The sequence below is a fragment of the Vicugna pacos genome, chromosome 27 (assembly GCF_048564905.1).
Source record: "Vicugna pacos chromosome 27, VicPac4, whole genome shotgun sequence".
NCBI classification, from domain to species: Eukaryota; Metazoa; Chordata; class Mammalia; order Artiodactyla; family Camelidae; genus Vicugna; species Vicugna pacos.
In genome coordinates, this window is record NC_133013.1 from 3,643,625 (window position 1) to 3,669,640 (window position 26,016).

The 26,016-nt window shown below is 37.1% G+C and overlaps 1 protein-coding gene across 4 annotated transcripts in view; it reads left to right on the forward strand.

The window, feature by feature from the left end:
* Positions 1-5,804: 5,804 nt before the first annotated feature.
* Positions 5,805-26,016, forward strand: part of UBE3A (ubiquitin protein ligase E3A) — a 78,934-nt gene continuing 58,722 nt past the window's right edge. For 3 of the 4 annotated variants that reach the window (XR_012064699.1, XM_072950645.1, XM_072950647.1), the window contains exon 1: positions 5,805-5,939. The gene's annotated coding sequence lies outside the window, so the exon portion shown is untranslated. The remainder of the gene's footprint in view (positions 5,940-26,016) is intronic. The other variant, XM_072950648.1, reaches the window with a different exon arrangement.

The window sequence follows — 26,016 nt, forward strand, 5'->3', positions numbered from 1 at the left end:
TAATACCAAGGGCCTGAAAGATTAAAAGGCTTATACATTGTTGCTTACTTAGTTGCTGGAGTTCACAAGTTGCAGTTTCTTATAGTAAATTAATTTGCCTGATTTTTCCATTCCCACTGAATTGTACAGGCTCCTTGACACAACTGAAAAGTGAAATATCCAAAGATTCACTAGTTTACCAGACATTAGCTCATTCATCTGAACACTTTTTAAGGAATTATCAGGGTTTAACCACTGAGATACATATGGGGAACACGAAGCAAGCCAAAAGCATCCTCCTCTCTCAACGAACTTAAGGGGAGAAGGAATTGTAAGGATAGCACATATACCAACAGTATATGAGAAGTCACGTGATAGGAAGGGGTGACACAGAGGCATAAGCAACAGCCCTGCTAAAAGATTAGAGGGGCTTCTCAGAGGAGGTGCTTGAACTTGTCTAAAAGACAGAACAAACTGCAGGCAAAGGGGTTCCAAAGGACTCTCAAGTGTGTCAGTAAGGCCCCAGCAATGGATCCCTGAGGGGAGTGGAAGAAAGGGCTGGGGCGCAGGGCCCACATTCAGTGGGCATTGTTCTTAGAGTTTGAACATTTTCTAGAAAGCTATAAAGAGCCACTGATAGATTCAAGCAAGTGAGCAGGGAGATCGTATTTGTTTCTTTAAAAAAAAATCCATGATGAGGAGCTTCAGTAGCAAAGTACTATAAGATGGACCAGCATGGTGTTAGGTGTGGGGGATACAATAATGATAAGACAATATGGCTCTGTCCTGCTTCAAGTAAGAAACACTAAGGGTCTAACTTGAGGTAGAAGCAGAGATTATATAGAAGGAAATGTGTATTATAATAATAATGACAATAATTGCTAATAATAACAGTGCTTATTACCATTTATTGAAGGCTTCCCATACGCCAGGCATGAAACGCTTCCTATGGGCTGTCCCTGCTCACTCTTCACAGCCGACCTGTGAGATACGCACTATTATTTTGCCTACTTCACTGATGAAACAGAGATTAATTGAGAGTTTAATTGATGTTTCTATATCTGGTAAGTGGCAGAACTGGGATTCACATGGGATAAAAAAGCTCATCGTTACTGGACTTGTACTAAGTGCCTGGCATTAGTTTAAGTGCTTTATATATATTAACATTTAATCCTCGCAACAACCCAAACTTATAGATGAGAAAACCAAATCGAAGAGGAGTTTATGATTTTTGCCTCGCATTTTTGCACTTGCTAATAAATTGGAAGCCTATACTCTTAACCACTTTGCTATGCTACCTAATTCTAAAACCAGTTCTTTAAGGGACGTATGACCTTGCCTCCTAATTGCCAGGGGAGTGAGGAAGAGGAAGAAATCTAGGATTACTAACATTATGACTGGGGACTGCCACAGACAGAATAGACATCAATCAAGTCAAGGAAAGTAGGATGAGTTGGTTTCATTCTCCCCTAACCCCAGACGCCTACATCCAACTGCCTCCTTGATTTCTTCATTTGGGCATTAGAATACAAGCTCAGCTGCAGCAAAAGGTATCTAAAGTAACCATGACAGATTACAGAAGGTAGTAGCTGTCTCACACCTAAGTTCAAGCTGGTACACGAGCTCTGATCCATGAAGTCCTCAAGGACCCATCTTATTGCTCTGGGATCCCTCCACCATAGCTCACAACGCCAACACATTCCAATCATCATGAAGGGACAAAGAGAAAGGAGCATCTCACTCCTTTTAGTGTATGATCTGGAAGTTGCTCATGTCATTCCTGCTCACATCCCACGAGCTAGGACTTAGAGATCTGGCCACACTTAGAGAGTTAATTACTTGTCACCATGTATCTGGCTGGATATTCCATTATCATGGATGAAGAGGAGAGTGCATATCAGGGGTCAACTACCAGTCAGTCTGTGCTACAGGTACCCACTATAAACACTCAGCCATCTCAAAACATTCAACATTCACAAAACCTAATTTCCTGCTTGTTCCTCCAAAACCTGCTTCTCCCACAATTATCTACCGCTCAGTTAATGATGGAAAATGGGGCAAATTCACAAGTTCTATTTCAGACATGTTGAGTTTTAGGTGCCTGTAGGACATCCAGCACAAGTTTCCAATAAGAGGTTGAAGATATGTGTCTGAAGTCAAGATTCAGTGTTCAGTGTTCATCATGTGTTCAAGATTCAGACTTGATTCCTGACTTACAAAAGTGATAGAGGAAGGGTATGCATGAACAGTTCTGTCAGAGACTATGTAATATGGCAGGTGAAGAGAACCAACAGTGGAGAGAATGAGCATTCTGCAAAGAAGACTTGAGGAAGAATGGCCCAAGACACAGGAGGAGAGGATGGAGGATGGAAAATTCCGGGCAGAAGGAACCAAGGGAACAGTTTCCAGCAGATAGTGGTTAGCAGTGGAAGGCTGAACAGGGCAGATACCATGAAAATTGAGAAGCAACTTTTAAATTTGGCTGTTATGCCATTACTGACATTAATACAAGAAATGTATACAGTAAAATGGGGGAAAATGCTAAATTTCAGTAGTTGAAGAGGAATTTGGAAGGAAATGGCAATCTGATAGCTATTCTGAACAGAAAGAACAAAGTTAATAGCAAGAGAATTAATGAACAGGAGAGGGAATGACAGCGATCAGCAGTCTTGAGGAGACCCCCTCCTCCCTCAGAAATATGTTAACTGTAGAAAGAAAGGATGGCTCATACTTTTAAGACATGAGATGAGGGAGTGCAAATCTGGCTAATCTGTAGGAATATGGGTGAAAGTATGAAGGAGTTAATGCTTAAAGTGTGTAATACTAAACAATATAGACAATGCTAATATTCCTACTGCTACACTAAGCACTAACATTCACTGAGTAGTCATCTGTCAGGCAATGTTCATCTTGGAATTAATTTTGCTTCAACAGAATTTCTTAAATACTGAGAGCTACTCATGTACTGAAAGTGTAAAGTCTCTTCCAACAGTTGACTCTGTAACATTTTGATGCAACCTAAAAATAGCAACAGTAAGTTTCATCCCACCATAATCTGACTGGTTTTTGTTCTATACTTTCAGTTTAGGTAACAAAAAATTGTTTTTGCATTTTGATTACTCTGCAGTGACTCACATGAAAAGGAAATCTGGAGCATCGAGTCCTGTTGAAAAACCAACTTCATCAGCAATTTAGGGCAAAATGTTCATTAAATAAAAAAGATTCGGAGTATTAGAAGATACATAGTATTAGTAAGTACTCCCATAATCACTAAAATGTTGGGTTAGTCTGAAAAAAATGTCATTCTACTGATGTGACTTCCTCTTGGACTGTGAGTCCTTGAGGGCAAGGATAGGGATTGTTGATCTTTTATCCTTTCCCAAAACCTGGCCAAGTTCTGGGTAAACAGTACAAGTTCAAAGTCTGTCAAGGGAATATTAATGCACTATGCTAAAAAAAAAATTTTAAACTGTTCCTTTCACTTACACTTGAAATGAGAAACTTAGAAACTACCAGGTCTCATTTTGACTAGAATAGTCTAAAATTTTTACTTACTTAATAGATACTAAACCATTTTTTTGGGTTGAAGAGAAATATGGGTCTGGCTTGGAAAAAAAATTATTCATAAAAACTGGTGTAAATACAGAGATGGAACACTGTTAGAATTGTAAGGATTCCTGACAATATTCATACTGGTAATTTTTACCAGCGAACATTTTGAAATTTGAAAATGAATTAGGCAAAAAACAGTTCTTGAAACAAGTCTGACACTAGTGTCACAAGTTAAGAATACCTATTTAATATTATTGGACTAGAAAGTCTTTGGGTAATTTCTCCAGATTCCAAGGAAGAATCAGGATCCTCCTTGATTTTAATAAGGAACTGGCATGTAACTGACATTTAACTAACAGCAGGTTTATTTCCCTTAAATCTTTCATTTTTTTTTGGAACTCAAGAGTTTTTTTTTTTTTTACGTCTGACACACCAGGTTATTATAAAATGACATTTCATTTATTCAATTTTTACTTAAGAGGAAGTAGAGCAGCTAAATGTATCTTCATATGCTAGATACTGTAGCAACATTTTAACTACTCTGACAATGCCTTTATTTTTATCCACCTATTTTGGTAATATGTAAAGATAAATCCTTAAAAGACTGATTTTATTAACTAGTCTTTTCCATAAAACATAACTGCAAATAGTCTCCAAATGAAGATATGTAACCGGGGGAAATGAAAAAAGAAGAAACTGAGTTAAAACTGGACATGACTTAACAGTCACTTATCATCATTTGTCCTAGAATAATTTAAATTCCACTACTTTATTTTTTATAGTTGGGAAACATAGTATGTATCTGACTATACAAAAAAGATGTTCTAAGAATGACATCTAAATTCACTGCCATGTATGATTGCTGACATAAAAAGTTTGAATAGTAGATGAATGGGACCTCATGTAGTATTCTAGGGGCTTATCAGCAAAGTTGCAAACAGTAAGACTGAATTGTTAGTGGTCCCATTATAGCTTTCTTAGTAAGCGTTGCAGAGCCATTAAAAAAAAAACCCTTTAAAATAAGATGGTGACCTTGGTACTAAATATGAAGACGCGCGGCTTTAAATGGGTTCAGTCGTCATATGGCTTCCATTTAGCCCTTATGCAGCTGGGGTCAACCAAGAGGTCGCTTTCTCTTCATCGACAACCTACCAAACGGTCAAAACTGCAGGAGACAGGCTTTTTACCTTTCTGTAAACTAGTGACACATCACGTGTTGGCAAAAGTCCTCAGCAGATGACTTTGGCCCCCTAAGAGCTGGTGTGCACGCTCGGGCCACCTCTGCAATGTTTACAGAAGCAGTTCGGGGCGTACACGGGTTGGGGTCCGAGACCCAGTCCGTGGAGGGTTCCGCCCCACTGTCGGGCTGGCCGCTATCAAAGCCCCCTCGGCGGACTTTCCGAGCCGATTCATCCCCCAACAAAATCGAGAGCGTCCAAGTTCAGGCACGTTCCCCAGCTGGGTAGATTATGGGGCTCTCCAACACTCCAGAAAGCTCCAGGGGGTTTCTGGAGGGTACTGCCTTCTTTCTGTCCGGCCACAGACAGCGGTGGCTCAAAAGAGGGATTGCCCCTCTGAATTCAGAGTCCCAAAATGGCGACCTACCCTGGTGGGACTGCGAGGAGCCGCGAGCCACTTCCCCTTCCCAACAGCCCCTGCTCTGGCGACGACGGCAAGCAGGAGGGGGCCGGAGCCGGCGATTGGGGGCGGGCGCTGCTCTGCGCCCCTCCGCGCGCAAGCCGGCCCCGCCCCGCGTCTCTGCGTCCAGGCCTGGAGCGCTCTCCCGTCCCGGCGGCGCGCGCTGCCTGCCGGGATACTCGGCCCGCCCAGCCAGTCCTCCCAGCTTGCGCCGCGGCCGCGAGATCCGCGTTTTTCCCAAGATGGTGGCGCTGGGCTCGGGGTGACTGCAGGAGACGACAGAACCTGAATCCGCTTCTCCAGAACCTCGACGCACCGCCCTTCTCTCGCTCGCGCACGCCGTCACCGCGTAGCCTTCCGCCTTCTCAGGCGCCCGCCATCCTCCGCCGCTGCCGCCGACTTGCGCTTCACCTCCGCCGACCCGGCGCTCACGGCCGCGGGCGGCGGCGCCTCCCTCGGCTCCTCGTCGGGGCCGCGCTCGGAGCAGCTCACACCTCGCCCCGGCCGGGAGGGCCTCTAGACCCCCGGCGCGGACAGGCAGCGGCGGAGCGGCGGCGGGCGACGAGCGCGGGGTTTTCTGCGGCCCCTGCGCCCCCTTTCCCGGCCTCGGTCTCCGGAGAAGGAAGCGCGGGTCCCGCATGAGCGCCGGCGGTGGCGGCAGCGACAGGGAACGAGGCGGTGGCGGGCGGAGGCGGTGGGCAAGGGCGACGACGACCAGTGAGGCGGCCGCTGCTGCGAGGGCCGCAGCACAGGCGCGGGGGCGACGACAGGTCAGTGTGGCTGAGGACGGGGCCTGGGCCGGGGCGGACGGGGCCTGGGCCGGGGAGGCCGGGCGGCACCTCTCATTGCCCCTTCTGCTGCTGGAGCCCCTCTTCCGGGCCGGCTCCGGCGAGGGCCGAGACGCCCCCTCCCCCGCTGGGGCGAGTGTTTAGGGGTGAGTGGTCCGGAGGGGCCGGTGCCAGAAGTAAGCCTCTGGTAGCAGCGGCTGCTGCCGCCGTAACTGTCAGTCCTGGCTGGGCGCCGGAGGGAGGGTTTTGTCGCCCGAGGGGACGCGAGCGGGCCCGGGGCGGGGCGTGCGGGGCTCCGAAGGTGGCCCTCCTTGAAGCGGGGCTCGCCGAGCCGGCCTGGACCCCAGGCTGGGAAAGGCTGGCCTTTTCCTTCCAAGGGGAACTCTTTCTCGGTGTTTTCGAGGTTTTGGCCGTCTTGGTGAAGACCGATTCAGACTTGTGCTTTGGTGGGGTGGGCTGGTTGGGGGGGTGGGTGCTAATGAAGTGGTAAATCAAGCCCAAGGGTTGTGTTCGCGTATTACTCATCGCGATTCTGAAATTAAACGTGTGCTGCTGGGCTCGCCGGAGACTCTGTTTAATGCAAACCTGCCAACAGTTGGCTTTTTTTTTTTCCCAGTTGAGAAAATGAACTCTTTACTCGTCGTGGTATAGAGGTTTTTGTTGGTAAAGTCAGAATTGAATGCGGCAAAAGCTTTAGTTCATAAAGTTGTTAAAAATTTTAATATACACGGTATTTGGTTAATCTTAGAATCCTCGAAAGATAATTCCGAAGTTACCCTCCATCAGTCACGAATTAATACAGATATGACCCATAATTTCGGATCTTTCCACAACCTGCAATATTGAAAGAAGCAGCAAATTATTCCATAATTTTTGCGAGGGAGGGAAGAGGGTTTGAAATGACCTGAAGTTTAGAAGTACAACTGTAAAAAGTTACTTGTGAAAAGACACTTTGAATACCCAATAAATCTTGGACAATGAATTGGACAAGCGGGGTGGGAAGTGTTGGTCTCACACTTTTGACTTAGGAAGTTAAAAAGAAGTGGAAATAACTTTGAAATTGGATCCTGCTTGTAAATCTGAGTTACTCACCACATTTTTAATGGAATGAATACAGTATGAATGATGGTGCCGATAAGCCCAAGGAATGACCAGAAACCCTTTCAAGAAACTAGGCAATCATAAGAAAACAGAAACAAGGAGCTTCAAGAAATAATGTCTCTGTACAAAATCAGAATGTAAGCTCTGAAAGTCTTATTGTGTCAATATTTATTAACTAGTTTTAGTATGCTGAGTAGTATGTACACCATCCTCTGACATTGCTGGGTTACTGAGGAGTTTAACTTTACACAGAGATACAAATTACAGTATTTTGATCCCTTTTTATAGGTTTTGTAAGCTGCTTTTATTTTAGCTTTCTGAAATTTACACTTTTTTCATGGCTTAAAAAATAAGAGTACATACTGGTCAGAAGCAAGAGGATGACACATTCTCAACCCACTTGCCCAGCCCATGTAACAAGATTTATTGGGTACCTGCAGTGTCTTTGACATAAAACATTTACTCAAGTTTTACTTCTTAAACTATTGATCATTTCTAAATGACCCTCCTCTCTCCTCCCAGAACAGTCCTTTATCCCCCTGAAAGATTTTTTTGGAATCATTTGCTGTTTGTCTCAATATGAAGTTGGTGGAATAATCCAAAACTGTGGATCACACCTAAGTTTTTCAACCCAAGCACTTAAAATGGTGTTTATAAAGTGTCTGTTTTCTTAAATGATTACTGGTTATGTTCTTCAGTCATGTTGCACCCTTTTATTTATACTTGTATAGGTCAAGATGTAGAAACATTAAGTACGTAAAAAATTAGGTTTCTGGTTTTTAAGAGTGAAGACAAATTTTCAAAAGTGATTTTTTCAAGTAAAATACTTGGGTAAAGTCTTAGATGCTCTTTTCATGATGATTCAGGACAACAGTTTTGGGGTGATTTTGGCAGTCCCTGCTCTCTCCCCACTGCAAATGTAAAGTATAAAAGTCATAGAGACATTGTGTTACGTATAGTGGAAATAGCTTTGGAACTAGATACTTCTTTTAATTCTGACCTTTCCCTAGTTGTCTGACCCTTGACGAGTTATTTAATCTTGAGCTGCAAATTTTGTCATCTGTAAAATGGGATGGTGAGACTAACTCAGAACTGTAGATTCACGTACATAACATGCCTAACACATAGGCACTTAAAAAGTATTAACCTTTAAAGTCATCCTACCCAGTTTTCCTGAATGGGCTCAAAAACACCTTATATACATACAGTGGACTCTAGCATATTATTCTTCACGTTGTTTTCTTGCTCACTAGTTCACTCTTTAAGGGCAAGGACGACTGGCGTTCACCAGAGTGTGTTACCAGAGTATGGATGACTAGGTTGTTAGTAAATGGCTGACTAACATTTATTAGGTACTTCCTGGGGCTACTGTGAACTCTAGGTTACAAAGACAAGACTCATGTCTCTGTTTTTTTGGAAGCGTATAGTCTAGTGACTTTCTCCACATAACACCATTTTTTTTTGTGAAACTCTGTTGCATAATGGAGCCCCATTTTCCTAGTGCCCTTCCAATCCTAGGGCAGTTCTGTGGACTCAACACCCTCCACTCCCAGCTCCTGTTCTGAAGAATACTCTTTAACTCTTTGCTTTATATACCGTCTGGCACATGTTAGACGCTTCATATCGTGGTCCCAGTCTACCACCCAGTATCTGGCAGATAGTATGTTAGTATTTGTGTGTGTGGATGTATTGTATAAAATAAATAAATTAATGTTGGCAATTGCCTGTGAATATTTGGATATTTTTCTGGGATAATTATCATTCTGTCTTGTTAAAAATTCAGACGTTTTAAGCCTGAGAAGGACTATCCTTGAGGTCAGTTACTCCTTTCATTTTACATATGAGGAAATTAAAGTGCAGAGCTTTAAAATGATTTTCTAAAAGTCACCAGGTGGCAGAGCCAGGGCCACAATTTGAGCCTCTAGACTGGTTCAGAACTGCATGTGTTCCATCCCACCTGTTGGGAGGAGTGGTTACTTTGCTTTGGGATTAACCACCCACCTTGGAGTTACGTGTTTTCTAAGATACTAGTAGAAGGCAGCCTTCACAAGATGCCATCAGTGGGCCTTTTCTGATCATAGCAGTGTAGGAAATGGGGCTTTTTCTTCTAATAAAGCTATTTAAGTAAAATTACAGTTAAGTAGAAATAGTGTTAATCTACAAACTTACATCCTATATCCAAAACATGAGATGTTTGAAACACTTAAAAGATGCTATATAGTTTTTTTTAATGAAATGATTTAAATACATAGTAAATTTCTTTGCTGACTTTTGTTTTCATTTAATCCCAGAAATGCCACTTACAGTGCTTTGATCCAGCTGTCTCTAACAAGTAAATACCATTATGGATAGTAAGTCAAAAAGAAGATTATTAAGTATAAGGTTTACCTGAACATGAAATAGGGCTAGTACTTTTTGAATGCTGCTGGTTGCTCATAAGATTTGGCTGACAGTTATTACTGTTTGATTCTAAGCTTTGTAACTTGTGAACTCCCTAAAATTATATTTAAAATTTTAAGTGCTTCAAAGTCTCAACAGGTTCTGTGAACAAAAGCCACTGAGAACCATTGATGTGGAGGAAGAAGCACTAACTTTGGTGTCAGAAGATCATCCTTCTGACACCTTCTTAGCTGGGCATGAGCAGGTCATTTAGCTTTCTGAGCCTTGGACTCTTTACCTTCCTTCGGTCAAATAAAGGTGCTGCTTGCTTTGTTTCAGAGGATTATGTTTTTCAAATGGAATCATTCTCGAAAAAGGAGATTAATACTACTGTATAAAGTGACTATAACGATTTAGTGAGTTGCTCTGGAAAACAAGTTGGTTAGTGGTAGACAGGTGATTGGAACCTTGGTATATTTTCATGGTTTTCTCTATTGACACTTTTAACCTTTCCATAGAAGTATTATTTTGGGAAATACTTAGTGTGTGAGTTCATTTTACATTTGGTAACTACATTTGAAATAAATAGTAGATCTTAATAATTAGTAATGCATTATTCAGTATTATTAGTCCAAAGTCAAATCACTTGTGTAATTTGATTTACTCCTGATCTCTCCTGTTAATTTGATAAATGATGAGTGAATCAGAAGGTTGACCTGAAAGGAAAAGGGGTTTTGGAGGCTTAGAATCTTACTAGACAAGATTATTCCAGAAGTTCAATTCTAGGAAATCTGCAGGAATCTACTATAAGATGTCATATGTGGATCGTAGAAGACTTCATTAACTAAAAGTCAGCATGTGTGCTGCGGATAAAAACAAAGAGGTGGTATATGAGCCCTGAACACTCATACGAGTAGGATAAAGTCTTCCTTAAATGAAACTCTTGGCTGGCCAGTGTGGAGACTAATGTGGTGACTCTTACTTAACACTCAGTGTGTTCCAGAAGTTGATCTTCTGTACCCTTTGGGATCAATTGAGATTAGTCAAGCACAGATCCCTTTATGTTACAGAAATAAAACATGAAACATTTTTTGACCTGTCTCTGTGGTCTGCAGGCTTTTAGCTCTTTTTTAGTTCTTAATAGGTGCCCATTGTACTTAAGTGATTCAGGATGTTCCTTTTACATTTGAGACAAGTACACAAATTTCATAGCTGGGGGCTACATGAAGATGCTATCAGTACATAATCTGTTCATTTGATAACTCTTGTCTCCTCGTATCAAAAAGGATGACTTACCCATTTCAGGTTTCTAATAGACTTCTACCTCAGCAGCCTTCCTCTTGAGTGTTGAGAAAGTCGTCTTAGAATTGCCCTTGTGAATTCTAGCCAATATCCTAACTCATCTGTTTTTATATTCTTTATGATGCAGAATAAATTTTGAATTTTCCTTCCAAACTAAGTATACAGACAAGACAGAGAATAATATAACGACCATGTATGAACACTCAGTATGGACAAATGTCACATTTTGTCACTTCCTTGCACCCTTTAACACCCTCTCTAAAACTGATGGGTCTTTATTTTCTTCTGAGATGATAACCTCTAGCGCTGCAGATAACCACTACAGGACTTTCTTCATACTGGTGACAAATGATTTCCTATCTCTCACTATATGTAAAGCATAATCCTGTCCTTTGGAAGGGAAAGGATGAAATACCCAGCAGTGTTTTCTATATAAAACTAATGGGTCATGGGGAGAAATATGAAATATGGGTTGTTTCCAGCGTATTATCTTGGTACTTTTTCCTAGGAATTTTATTTATTGTACCTCTGTGCATGTATGTGTCAATGTTGATAACCTTACAATGTACCATGAATAAGAATATTAATTATTTGCCTTTATTAAATAGTTAAAGGTTTCGTTTTGGGAATTAAAAAATACATCTTCTGAGCACTTATTGTTTGTGATGTGTACTAATTGATGGATCCTATTTCACAGGAAGATTAACTAGGTAACATTTTTCTAGTTTTTTGAAGTGAGCTGATGATGTGTCGTATTCTGTGTTAGTGATAGAAAACTATGCTGTTTAAGATAATCCAAATTTAGAGCTCCTAAGAAATGGAAAGCTTCCCTAATAATTTAAGCTGCTTCATTCATATTCTATTTCTTACACGTTTTGCGATGTCTGTAACATTGCTGTAGACTGAATGTTTATGTCATCCCCACTCCCCCCCTCAAAGTTTATATGTTGAAATCCTAACATCCCCCCTCCTCTGCCATGTAATGATGGGGCCTTTGGAAGGTGATTAGGTCATGAGAATGGAGCCCTTGTGGTGGGATTAATGGCCCTTTAAAAGACTCCAGAAGTCTCCCTCCCTTCTTCTGCTATTTGAGGATCCAGCCAGAAGACAGCCATCTAGGAACCACGAAGCTCGTTCCTGCCAGACATCGAATCTGCCAGTGCCTTGATCTTGGACTTCCTAGGCTCCAGAACTGTGAGAAATAAATTTGTTTGTTACACACCACCCAGTCTATGGTATTTTGTTTTTAGCAGCCTAAATGGACTAGGACACATATTAAACATATTTAAAGAACAGAGACGGAAAATAGAAAATTAAATGGATAAAGGTTGGTAGCTAATGTAATGTAAGGGTGCACTGGGCTTGATAGAATGGAAGTGCTTCTTAAAAATTGATTATAATGTTGAAATGAAAACACAGATATAGTATATTAGAAAAACTGAGCTAACTTTAGCCTTTTATATACATAAAACTAGATTTACACATTTAAAATTATGTATTTTTTTAAATTTAATTATTGCCCAGTGTAAATATACTTCAAATTATCTTCAAAATGAAAAAGTAAAAATCTTAGGGTTTCATTTAACTCAGTAAAGAGTCACCTTACTTCCTCCTGCCCGAAATTTGTCTTCCATCTTTTGGGTAGAGGAAAGGTAGAGGGTGAACTTAGAAATAAATGGATCTCAGTTGGAAAATAGGAAAGTCATTTATCTGAACTGAAATAAAACAGTTTATTCCTGGATTGAAGATTCTGTATGAAGAGTAAGTATTTGCTGTCTGTCTCATTTTTTTTTTTCATGTGCCATTTTAGGTATTTTGTAAGTGCTGGATGAATGAACTACTTTCTGGTTAGGTCAGGAATTCTTTTAGATATCTGCTGTGGGCTAATGAACTCTTAAGTATGATCAGGAGCAACCCTCTAGGCTTCAGAACTTTAAGTAATTTTACGAAAAGATAAATTAGGGTCAGCCGGGACAGTGAGCCAGAGTCCTGCTGTGGCCCTACTTTACTGCCTATGTTTGTGCTGCCTTTGAAAGGGAATTCCTAGGAGGGGAGGGAAAGAGAGTGTGTGTGTGCATGCTTGCGTGTGTTTGTGTGCTTGTGTGTGTTCATTTTCCATATTTCTAGCTAACACCAGATTTTGAGAAATTGGGGCTCACCGCTATTTAGCCTACCAGGATTTTCTTTAAAGCAATCAAAATCTAATTCCCTTAAGTGCTATTTTAGCTACCTAGTATGTGTTTAAAATAGCCGTGACTGCAGTAGTATTTATTTCATATTCTAATTCTGATATCTTTCCTTAGTTCTTTTATAAAAGTGGCTTGGATTAGATCATCTCCAAGGTAATTTTCCGCTTGGATACTATTTGCTCAGTTTTTTTTTTCTTTTTAAAATGTATGTATATATTTTAATCACAAAACATTTAAAACATGCAGTAAATGATATAGCAAATGCTCATTTGCCCACCACCCAGAACTATAAATTATGCCAATTTTGATCCTTTGAGAAACAGATTCTGTCTTAAATGGTCACTTGGTTACCAGGGGGGTGGAGGGTGGGAAGGGATAGACTGGGATTTCAAAATTGTAGAATAGATAAACAAGATTACACTGTATAGCACAGGGAAATATACACAAAATGTTACGATAACTCACAGAAAAAAAAATGTGACAATGAGTGTGTATATGTCCATGAATGACTGAAAAATTGTGCTGAACACTGGAATTTGACACAACATTGTAAAATGATTATAAATCAATAAAAAATGTTTAAAAAAAAGAACTAATGAAATACATCTGCAAAAATCAACAGCTTGAAAGAGCTGAGTTTGCCAAAAAATTAATAAAACCAAAAACTTGTTTTGATCAAAAAAAAAAAAATTGTTCACTTGTAGCCACCTCACCTCTAAGTCCTGTTACTGTCTCTCTTTACCCAAGGTACTAACTATCCTGAGGTTCTTGGGTTTCATATCCTTGTTTATACTTTTACTGTATGTGTGTATTTGTATCTATAAGTGATATATATGGTATTGGATTTTATGTTCTAAAATTTTTACAAAATGGTATTGTATTGCACATACCGTTAATCACCTTGCTTGCTTTTTCACTCAGTACTTTTTGAGATATGCATGTTGTTGCATGTAGCTCTAGTTTATGTAGTTTAACTGCTGTATTGGTGCTCCATTGTATCCTATGTGAGCTGTATGTGTCCCATTATAGATAGATTTTGAGTTTTTTTCTTTTTTGGTATTATAAATAATGCTGCAGTGGTCATTTTTACACATTTCTTAATGCATGTATTTCTTTGGGAAGATTGATGGAAGTGAAGTTGCTGAGAAACAGGTTGTGGATATCTTTAACTTTGCTAGATAGTACTAAATTCTCTGAAATGGTTGTGTCAGTATATACTTTACCTTCTTCCAGCCTCCTAGCCTATACTTGAGATAGTCATATTTAAAAACTTTTGCTAATTTGATCGATGTGAAATACCTCATTTTAATTTGCATTTCCTTGGTTATTCTGGGTGGTGGATATATGGATATGAATTTTACTATTTTCTGTATGTTTTAAATGTTTCATAAATTTAAAAAAATGCAGCATTTATGTTATAAAGGACCTTGGAGTTCTTCTTATCCAATCTTCTTTATAATGCAGCCAAGAAAATTATCTGAATAAGAATAAAATATAAGAAAATCCTACTTACTGCCCATTGTGGTATTCCTTTTGGGATATAGAATCTTAATTTTTATGTCAAAATTATGAATCTTTTATGATTTGTGTTGTTTATTGAAGAAATCCCCTTTTTATATTGTCTGCTAATAGTTTTTTTTCCCCCCATTTAGGTCCATCCGATAGGGAATTAGGAATTAATTTTTTTTTCCATATGAAAAACTAGTTGTCCCAACATTAAGTATTGAATCCTTTCCACATTAGTTTTTTTCTTTAAAAAAAAAAAAAGTCACCTGTATCATCTGCCAAATGCTTGGGTTTGATTCTAGGTTCTTTATTCTTTTTCTTTCCCTTTTTTAAAGCACCAGTACTATATTGTTTTATTTCAAATAGCTTTAAAATAAGCTTTGAAATCTGAGTCAAAGCCTACCCCTTTATTCATTTTCAGAATTGTCTTGATTCTTCATAGACTTTCATTCTTCCATAATAATTTAAAACCAGTTTATCAAGTTCCAGGGGTATTAATTGGAATTGCATTGAATATATAAATTAACTTGAGAATTGACATAGTTTATCTTGCCATTTGTTTAATTCTTTTATGTTTTACAGTTTTCAGATGCTTTTTACACATACTTTATTAAATTTATTCCTAGATATTTGATTGATATATATGTATATTTGCTTTGTAAATAGGATCTTTTTTATTATATTTGATCATTGCTAATAATGATTTTATATTCATTAACTTGGCCGAACTCTCTATCATTTCTAATAGTTTATAATTCTTTTAGATTATTGTGAACAAATGATTCTTTTCCAGTGATCTTTTAAAAGTGCAAGTCTAACCTTGGTACTTTCTGTTTAAATTTTTTCTCTATCTTTCTGTTGCTTTTAGGATAAAATACAGTGCTTAATTGGTCTACAAGGTCCCGCATGATCTGGATTCTGTACTTCCTCAGCTTTATTTTCTTTCACACTCCCCTTCATTTAGAATCATCTAACAGTATTGGCTTTTTTTTTCAGTTTTTTGAGATATCCAGCCTTCTTGTTCCAAGCCTTTTGCCCAGTGCATTTCAGTTTGCTTGGAACACAGTTAGGCAACAAATTTTACCCACCCTTTAGGGTTCAGCCTATATGTTACTCAGGGAAGCCTTCCTTGAGAATCTCCTTGTACTCACTAATATTAGGGCTTTCTTTTATTATGTGGTTACTGAATTCTGCTTTTCCTCAGTTAGCACTTACCTCAATTGAAATTAAATAATTTCTTTGCTTTTGAATTGAAAATTACTCAGTGAGAAAAGTTAATATTTGTTGTCTGTCTCATTTTTTTAATGTGTAGTTTCAGACATTTGTGAGTATTGGAGGAGAATGTTCATATACTGATTGATCAGAATTGCATTTTATTTTCCAGTTAGAGAAATATTATTCCAGTTGATAACTGCTCAAAAGAATTTATAATTAGGCTACATTGAAGTATTTTACTAGACATTAAAGATAAACTGTGGTTGGTCTTTAGAAAAACAGTTCTCTGTATTTGAACAGTGCAGTCTAGTTCACTTAAAATTACATGTTGTAAAATTTTTAAAAGCGTTTTGAAGTTAAATTAGAAGCCAGTAATTTGTTACCTTTAACTCAGATTTTATTTTATGGGTTTAGATTCTGCATTTGATAGACAGGTGCAATAAAATTAAACTGAAAATATGTGTTCATGATTATTTCAAGGAAAACCCAGCTACCTTTAGTTCTTTTAGTATATTGCATTATAAATATTTTGTGTGTGTATGTGCTGAATGCTAATATAATTCTAGGTTTAATTTTAGGTTAAGCTTTGTATAAGATTGAACTCAAGTTAACTATTTAGGTTAAGCTCTATATAAGATTGAACTCAAGTTAACTATTGTGCAAAAAGAACTCAGAGGAAAATTTCAGAATAATTAGTCAGTGGGGACTATGTATGAGGCACAATTGCTTCTGTTTTCAGATCATAGAATTGTTGACTAGAATAAGTAATATATCATTAAAGCCTGGAAATTGAAATAATTCTTGTAATTTGGAATTTCTAAAGGATCTCCATAGATTATGCTTGAGATCTGTACTGAGTCAGCATAGTTTTTATTTACTTTTGGAAATGTTCACAGAACCCCAAGGGAGCTGAAGCCCAAGGGTCATGTTAGAAAGCGAGTTTGATTCTTTTCCAATACACAGTCTCTGTGATCCCAAAGTTCTACTCCTATGTATAAATGTGCCTCAATTTAAAATATTAGGTTATTCCCATAAATCATAAAACCAGAAATTCTAGCACTTTTATATTTCAGAGAGTCTCTTATATTTAGTGGTTGGTTGGTTGCTCCCTCAATGTTGGTATGTAGAATTATTTTTGAGAATAAAGAAATACAGAAAAAAAGATGTATTTTTGAAGTATGAAAAGAACTGAAAGTTTCCTCTTTCCTTTTTCAGCCAGTTCCAAAACTTAACAGTTGCTAAACTTGTGTGTAGAAGGACATAAAAACGCCTGGCAGATACCAAACAAGTACATCTGTATAAGTACAGATACTTGTAGCTTTTTTCCTGTCTGGGGTTTTAAAAAAATCACGCCATACATTTTTTTAAAAGTTCCAATTTTATTGATATACAATTCACATACCATAAAAATCCACCTTTTTAAAAAGTGGGTTTTAGGATATTCAGTTGTGTAGCCATCACCATTATCTGATTTTAGGACATTTTCATCATCCCCCAATAGAAACCCTGTACCTGTTAGTAGTCATTTACCATTCTTTCCTTTTTTTTTTTTTTTTATCCCTTAGCAACTACTAATCTGCTTTCTTTGTGGGTTGCCTGTTCTGTATGTTTCATATAAATGGCATCATAAAATGTGTCCTTTTGTGTGTGACTTCTTTTACTTAACTAGTATTTTCAAGACTCATTTGTATTACACTGTATGAATATACACATACTGTTTATTCAGTCATCAGTTGACAACTTTGAATTGTTTTCATTATTTTGGTTATTGTGAATTATGTTGTAAACAGTCATATACAGGCTTCTGTGTGGACATACATATTCATTCTCTTGGAGGCATACCTAGGAGTGAAACTGCGGGGTCATAGCTAACTGTTTAACATTTTGAGGAACTGCCAAACTCTTCCAAAGTGGCAGCACCATTTTAAAATTGCATCCACAGTGTATGAGGATAGCTTCTGTTTTCTTTACTTTCTTGCCAGACTTACTGTCTGTCCTTTATTTTAGCTGTCTTGTAAGTGTGAAGGTATCTCTTTGTGATTTTTTGGTTTGCATTTGCTAAATGACTAATGATGATTGTCTGTCTTTGGAGATCTAGTTAAATCCTTGAGATTTTTAAATTGTCATTTTTCTTTTTATTGTTGACTTTTAAGTGTTTTTATATGTTCTGGATACAATTCCCTTTTCAGATAATATGATTTCTAAATATTTCCCCCCATTCTGTAAGTTTTTTTTTTTTCCATTTCATGATTGTTTCCTCTGAAGCACACAAGGTATAAATTTTGGTAAGTCCAGTTTATCTGTTTTTCTTTTGTTGCTTTTGATATTGTATTTAAGAAACCATTGCCTTACCAAGGGCATAAAGATTTATAACTGTTTTCTTTAAGAGTTTTGTAGTTTTAACTCTTACCTATAGGTCTGTCATCTGTTTTGAGTTGATTTTTACATATGGTGTTATGTGAGGTAAGGGTCTGACTTTATTCTTCTACCTGTAGATATCTAGTTGTCCCAGCACCATTTGTTGAAAAGACTGTTCTTTCTTATGAATTGTCTTGGCACCCTTGTTGAAAATCAGTTGACCATAAATTTAAGAATTTATTTCTGGACTCTTGAGTTTTCTTCCATTGATCTGTATGTCTGTTCTTCAGCCAGTAACACAAATTCTTGATGACTGTAGATTTGCAGTAAGTTTTGAAATTGGGAAATGTGAATATTCAAACCTTGTTCCTTTTTGGGCTATCTGGACTCCTTGAATTTCTGCATGAATTTTAGGGTTAGCTTGTCAATTTCTGTGAAAAGGACGCTGGGATTTTGATAAGATTTCTGTTGAATCTGTAGATCTGTTTAAGGAGTATTGCTACCTTAATATTATATTTTTCAATCCATGAACATGGGAAGTCTTTCCATTTATTTAGATCTTTAATTTTGTGTGTGTGTTTTGTAGTTTTCATTGTACGGGTCTTGAGGTTCTTTTGTTCAAAAGAAATATACTTTGTTATATATTCTTAAGAATTTAATTTTTTTAATGTTATTACTAATGGCATTCTTTCTTAATTTTATTTTCAGAGTATTCATTGCATGTGTATGGATTTTTGTCCTGAACTTGTATTCTGTACAACTTGTTTTTTTCCTCTTAACAATAAGTTATAGAAATCTTTTCCACTATATGAATGGCTATATGTGCATCTACCTCATTCACTTAGCAAATGCTTATTGAGTACCTGCTGTGCCATAGGTATTTTTCTAGGTGCTAGTGGGGACAGCAGTGTAGAAAATCCACCAAAACTCTTGTTTTCTTGGAACTTATATTTAGTAAGGGAAAAGACTGTAAACAAGATAATGTAAAAGATACTGTGTTACTTAGTGCTTTTCAGGAGAGAAAATAAAGGAAATGGGATATAAAGTATTTGGAGGTGGAGGAGCTGAGTGTAAATTTGAGTGGCCAACAAAAATCTCACTGAGATGGTAACTTGAGTAAAGAACTGAAGGAGATGAGAGAGTTAGCTTTGTGGATGAAGAGGGGTGGGGGCATTTCAGGCAAAGGGTGTAGTGAATATGGAAGCCCTGAAGTGGGAGACTGCCTGATGTGTTTGAGGAAAAGTGAGGTGGCCTGAGTGGCCTTAGGAAAGTAGATGATGGAAGTCGAGTCAGAGAGCAAATGTAGGTAGGGTACAGATCATTTGGTCATAATAAAAAGTTTGCCTTTTACCTCTGAGTGAGGTGGCAAGCTGTTAAGGGTTTTGAGCAGAGGAGTGAAGGTCTTACTTATGTTTCATTTTAGCAAGATCACTCTGGCTGCCATGTTGAGCATAGGCTGAAAGAGGTGAAGGGCAGAATGAGGAGACCAGTTGATAGGCTACTATAGTAATACAGATAGGAGGTGATGCTGGTGAGTTGGACAGGGTGAGCCAAGGAGGTTGATGAGAAGTAGTTGAACTATTGATATGTGTTCAAGTTATAGCCCGTAGGATTTGGTAATGGTCAGATGTAAGTGTAAAGTAAAGGGATGAGTAAAAGATGACATTGAGATTTTGGCTAGAGAAACTCAGAGAATGGAGTTGCACAATACAAAACAATACTTTTTAATTACTGCATTAAATGTGTGCATGACGCCACAGCCCACATAACTACAGATAATTTTACCATATCAGCCTGGGGCTGGGGAAGAGCAAAAAAAAAAAAAAAAAAAACCTCAAGAAAGAATGTTGAATATGTAACATATGTCCTGACATAAACTTGAGATGGAAGATTATCTTATGAGTTCTGTCAGTCTTTAGAGCTGAACTAGGAACTAACTCAGAGTTGATAATGTATTATGAAATTCTTTACTGTGGAATTTAGGTGGTTTTCAATTTTTGCTATTACAAATAATGGTATATATTATTTCTGTAAGGTAGATTTCTGTAAATATGATTGTTAGATCATGAGGCTGTATCAGCTTAAAAATTTGATAGCTATTGCTAATTACTCTTTAAAAAATCTTTCTGAGCAAGTTTCATTCCCAACACAATGTACGAGACTGCCAATTTACCTCATTGCTTATTTATTTTATGTATAAATAAAGTCTTTTCCAATATTTGAATGTTTAAATACAGCTTTATAAAACTGCCAGGATTTTTGGGCTCATTTTCTGTTATGTTCTTTGTTTTTTTACTCTTATTTATAGGCACCCTGTATATCATTAATCATTTATTATAATTTGCAAATTGGTCTCATCTTTTAATTTTATAGTATCTAGTCATGAATTTAAAATTTTTTGGTATAGTTGAATCTGTCTTTTATGGCTTCTGAGTTTTAGCATGCTTATAAAGATACCAAAATAATCTCATATTTTCTAGCACTTTTATGAGATTACTTTATAGGTTTAGATTTATAGATTTAGATCAGTACATTAGGCATATTTTTTGAATATTGTATGATTTAGGTTTTGATCTGGATTGCATTTGGCATATTTTTGGATATGGTGAAAAATACCTACCTTTTATTTTTTTCTACTTGGGCAGCCAATTCTCTAGACCACCTAAGGGATCCTTTCCCCACTGATGTAAAATGCCATCTTTTTATATACTAAGTTTTCATAAACTAAGAAAAAAATCTTTTTATTGAAGTATAATTTATATCCAGTAAAGCGCACCCATTTTTTAAGTGTACAGTTTGATGTATTTTGACACATGTGTACACTAACTACCACCACAATCAAGATACAGAATATTTGAATTACCCTGCAAAATCCCCTCATGTCCCATTCCTCCCTCTTGGCTCCAGGCAACCACTGACTTGTTTATTACTTTTGCCTCTTCTAGCATTGCATTTTTGTTGTTGTTGAAGCATAGTCAGTTTACAGTGTGTCAATTTGTGGTGTACAGTATAATGTTTCAGTCATACATATACATAGATATGTTTGTTTTCATGTTCTTTTTCACTATAGGTTACTACAAGATACTGAACATAGTTCTCTCTGCTATACAGAAGCAACTTATTTATCTAGCATTGCATTTAAATGGAATCATATAGTCTATATTTTTCTTTGTTTGGCTTTGTTCACTTAGTATGTAGTTGAGATTCCTCCTTTTTGTGTTTATCACTAATTTAGTTTTTGGTTAAACATTTAGATTTTTTCCAGTTTTCGGTTGTTGTGAATAAAGGTACTCTTTGCATGTGTGTCTTTGTGTGAATGTATTTTCATTTCACTGGGATAAAGGCCTTAAATTGGAATTACTGGATGTGGTCATTTTATGTTTAAATTTGTAAGGACCTGACAAACTTCTCCAAATGGTTATACCATTTTGCTTTCTCACCAGCACTGTGTGAGAGTTCCGTTTCTTCCAAATTCTTGTCAGCATTTGATACTTTCAGATAAATTGCAGACATTCTGATGAGTGTGTAGTAGTTTCCCATTGCAATTTCTTTTTCTTTAACTGTAGTGAAATATACATAACATAAAATTTATTATTTTAATGATTTTTAATTACACAGTTCAGTGGCATAAAATACATTCACATTGTGCAGCCATTACTCATCCATTTTTGAAACTTGTTCATTGTCCTAAACTGAAACTATTACCCATAAACAGTACCTCCCAATTTCATCCCCCTTTCTCTGGCCCCTTTTAACCACTACTTTACTTTCTGACTCTATGAATTGGACTATTCTCGGTACTCATGTAAGTGGAATCATATGATATGTGATTTTCTGACTTAATTCACTTAGCATAATGTCCTCAAGATTCACCCATATTACAGCATATATCAAAATTTCCTTCCTTTTTAAGTCTAAATAATATTCCATTGTGTGTATACAGCACATTTTAACCATTCATTCATTGATGGACACTTGGGTTGCTTCCTTCCTTGGCTGCTGTGAATAGTGCTGCTATAAACATGGGTGTACAAATAGATCTCATCAAGCCCTGCTTTCAGTTCTTTGGGGTATATGCCTGAAGATGGAATTGCCAGGTCATACAGGAATTCCATGTTTAGTTTTTTTTGAAGAACCAACATACCATTTTCCACAGCAGCTGTACCATTTTACCTTCCAATAAAGGTTCCAGTTTCTTCACATCCTTACTAATACCTTGCTAGTATCTTATTATTTTTAAAAATTAATTGCCATATAATGAATGTGAATTGTCATTGTGATTTTAATTTACACTTCCCTGATGAATAATGATGTTGAGGTTTTCATGTATTTTTCTTTTCAGGATACAAATCCTTTTTTAGACAGATACGTGTTTCTTCTGTATCATTATGGATTTTTTTTTTTTTTGGTACTTATTAACGAGAGAAGAGTGTTGAAATTTTCAACTATGATTGTGAACTTGTTATCTTTTCTTTCAGTTCTGTTCATTTTTGCTTTATGTATTTTCAAGTTCTGTTAATTCGTGCATTCACATTTAGAATTGTTAGATCTCCTTGGTGAACTGATTCTTTATCAACAGAAATATCTCTGTTCTCTGGTAATGTTCCTTATCCTAAAGTTGTGTTTGTCTGGTATTAGTATAGTCACTCCTCCTTTCTTATTATTTGAGCTTGCATATTATATCTTTTGCTGTGTTTACTTTTAACTTGTCAATATGTTTAATATGTCTTTTAGATGGTGTGTAGTTGCATCTCTTTGCAGTCTTTGCTTTTTGAGTGTTCAGTCCATTTATATTTATTGTAGTTGTCAGTATGTTTGGGTTTAAGACTACGGAGTTACTATTTGTCTTCTAGTTGTTCTATCTATACTTTATTTTCTTTTCCATTTGGATTGAACATTTTTTTAGAAGTCTGTTTTATTTCCGCTCTTAGCTTATATTTTTATTTTTTCCAGTTGTTGCATTCATATGTATAATATGCACCTTAGTTTACCTTAGACTACCTTCAAAAATACTAGACCTCTTCTTCGCATATAATGTAAGAATTCTAGAGCATTGTAAATTCATTTACCTTCCCTAATCCTTTTTGCTATTGTAGTCTTACATTTTACTTCTGTGTAAGTTATACATTCCACAACAGAGCTTTAGACAGTCAGTTGTTTTATAAAGGAATTTAAAAACCAGAAGCAACACTCTTTGATGTTTATGCTCATGTTTGCCATTTTCATTTCTTTTCCTTTGTAGATTTTCTTTATGTGGACCCAGCATTCTGTCTGGTGTTATTTTCCTTCTACTTGAAGAATTAAAAAATTTCTAAAGCACCACGTCTATTGGCCAGAAAACACTTTCAGCTTCTATTTGTAAACATGCTGTTATTTCATTCTTCAACATTTTATTAGGAAAATTTTCAAACTTACAGATGTGAAATGATGTAAAGTGTGAGTCTACAGTTAACATTTTGCTATATTTATTTTGTCTCATGACTGTCTATTTGTCTTATTTTTCATGTTTTTCAAAGTTGCAGATGTTGTTTTTACCTCATCCTTAACTTCATATTGTCAGCTAAAACTTAGAAATTTAATATTTTTCTACTACTCCACCATAAAAAAGAATAAAATAATGCCATTTACAGCAACATGAATGGACCCAGAGATCGTCATTCTAAGTGAAGTAAGCCAGAAAGAGAAAAAAAATTGCCATATATCACTCATATGTGCAATCAAAAAAAAAAAAAAAAGAACAAGAGGACACTAATGAACTCATCTACAAAACAGAGACAGACTCACAGACAGTAAACAGTCTTATGGTTACCGGGGGAAAGGAGGTGGGAAGAGAGAAATTTGGGAGTTTTGAGGGTTGCAAATGTTAGCCACTACATATAAAAATAGATTTTAAAAAACCAAATTTCTTCTGTATGGTATAGGGAACTATATTCAGTATCTTGTAATAACCTATAATGAAAAAGAGTATGAAAGTGAATATATGTATATATATATGCTTGACTGGGACAGTGTGCTGTACACAAGAAACTGACACATTATAACTGACTGTGCTTTAATAAAACAAACAAAAAAGAAATTTCGTATTTTCAACTGAATTTAGTATATTGCATTTAACAGAATTTAGTATATTGTTGTGATTATCTGTTGCTGCATGACAAATCATCCCAAACTTAGTGCACCCCGAAACAATAGCAGTTATTTATTGTGCTTATGAATCTGTACTTTGGGCGGAGATTGACAAGGATAGATTGTCTTTGCTTCAAGCCTGTCAGCTGGAAGGCTTGATGACTGGAGTGACTTGATTGGATGAGTAGAGGCTGGAATCAGCTGAAGGCTTGTTCACATGTCTGGATGTTGATGCTGGGTGTCAGGACTTCAGCTGGAGCTCTGGTCTAGAACACTTAACGTGTTGCTTTTATATATGTTTGCTTGACTTCATTGCCACATGGCTGGCTTCCTCACTGTATAGTGGCTAGATTCCAAGAGTGAATATCTCAGAGCAAGGCAGAAGTGCATCATGGCATTTTTGTAACCTTGCATCAGAAGTCACAGAGCACGTCTTACCACCATACTCCTGATTGAAAGAGTCACAGAAGCTACTCAGGTTTAAGGGGAAGGCATAGACCCCACCAGCTAGCTGATGGGAGAATGCCAGTGTTACTTTGTAAGAAGAGCATGTGGAAAGGGATATATTGCGGTTGGCCATCTTTAGAAAATACAATTTGCCACATATGCCATTCCATGAATTTTGACAAATGCATACACCTTTGCAGCACAGAGTACTATCAAGTTCTAGGAACCTATACCCCTTCTTAAGTCTTACTTCCCCAACGTTACTCACTCCCAAATCAATCGTTGTTCTCTGATCACGTCCACCCTAGAATAGTTTGCTCTAGAATTTCATATAAATAGTATTATAGTAATTATTTGTTTGAAGTTTCTTTTACTCAGCATAGTGCTTTTTTGAGGTTCACCCATGGTACTGCATATGTCAGCAGTTTGTAACTTCATTCTTCTACTAGGGGACACCTGAGCTATTTTCAGTTCCTAGCCGTTGTAAAAAAGCTGCAGTGAACAATTGTGTGAACATCTGTGTGTGGCTATATGTGGTTTCTTTTCTGTTGGGTAAACACCTAGGAGTGCAACTTAGGTTATAGGATAGTAGCCAGATATCTTCCTCAAATTGGTGGTTTTGTTTTATACTCATACCAACAATTTGGAGAATTCCCAGTTGCTCTACATCCTTGTCAGCATTTGGGGCCATCAGTCTTTTTGACATAGTCATTCTGGTAGGTGTATAGCAGTTTATCTTCATATTTTGAAGGATATTTTCACTTGGTATATAATTCTAGGTTGACGTACTTTTCTTTAAGCATTTTTTTCTGATGAGAAGTCTGATTATCCTTATCTTTCTTTCTCTGTACTTAGTCTTTTTTTCCCCCTCTGGCTTCTTTTTAAGATTTTTCCCTTTGTCACAGGTTTTCTTTGTGATTATCCTGCTTTGGATTTATCGAGTTTCTGGTTTTGTGTTTTTAGCTGTGTTTAGCTGTGTGTTTGTTTTCATCAGATTTCTTCATGCGTATTTTTTTAAGTCATTTCTCTTCCTCCTATACTCCTACCCTCTTTTCCTGGGATTCTCATTACATGTATAATGTTAGATTATTTGATATTATCTTCATGTTGTTAACAAATTTTTAGGGGTTTTTTTTTGTCTCTTTGCTTCAGTTTACTCTGTCTTGTATTTCATTGTTCTTTTTTTCCCCTGCACTGTCAAATACTTTGAGATATTTTAGTTTGTATTTCTACAAGTTTCATTTGATTTGTGTTCATGTATTCCTTTGAATCCTTGAGCATATTTATAGTAGCTATTTGAAAGTTCTTGTCTACTGATTCTGTCAATTCGTTAACTTCAGGGTCTATTGATTGGTTTTCCTATTGGTTATGGGTTGTATTTTCCTGTTTGTGTATTTAGTAATTTCTTCTGGGCTACTGAACATTGTAATAGTCTG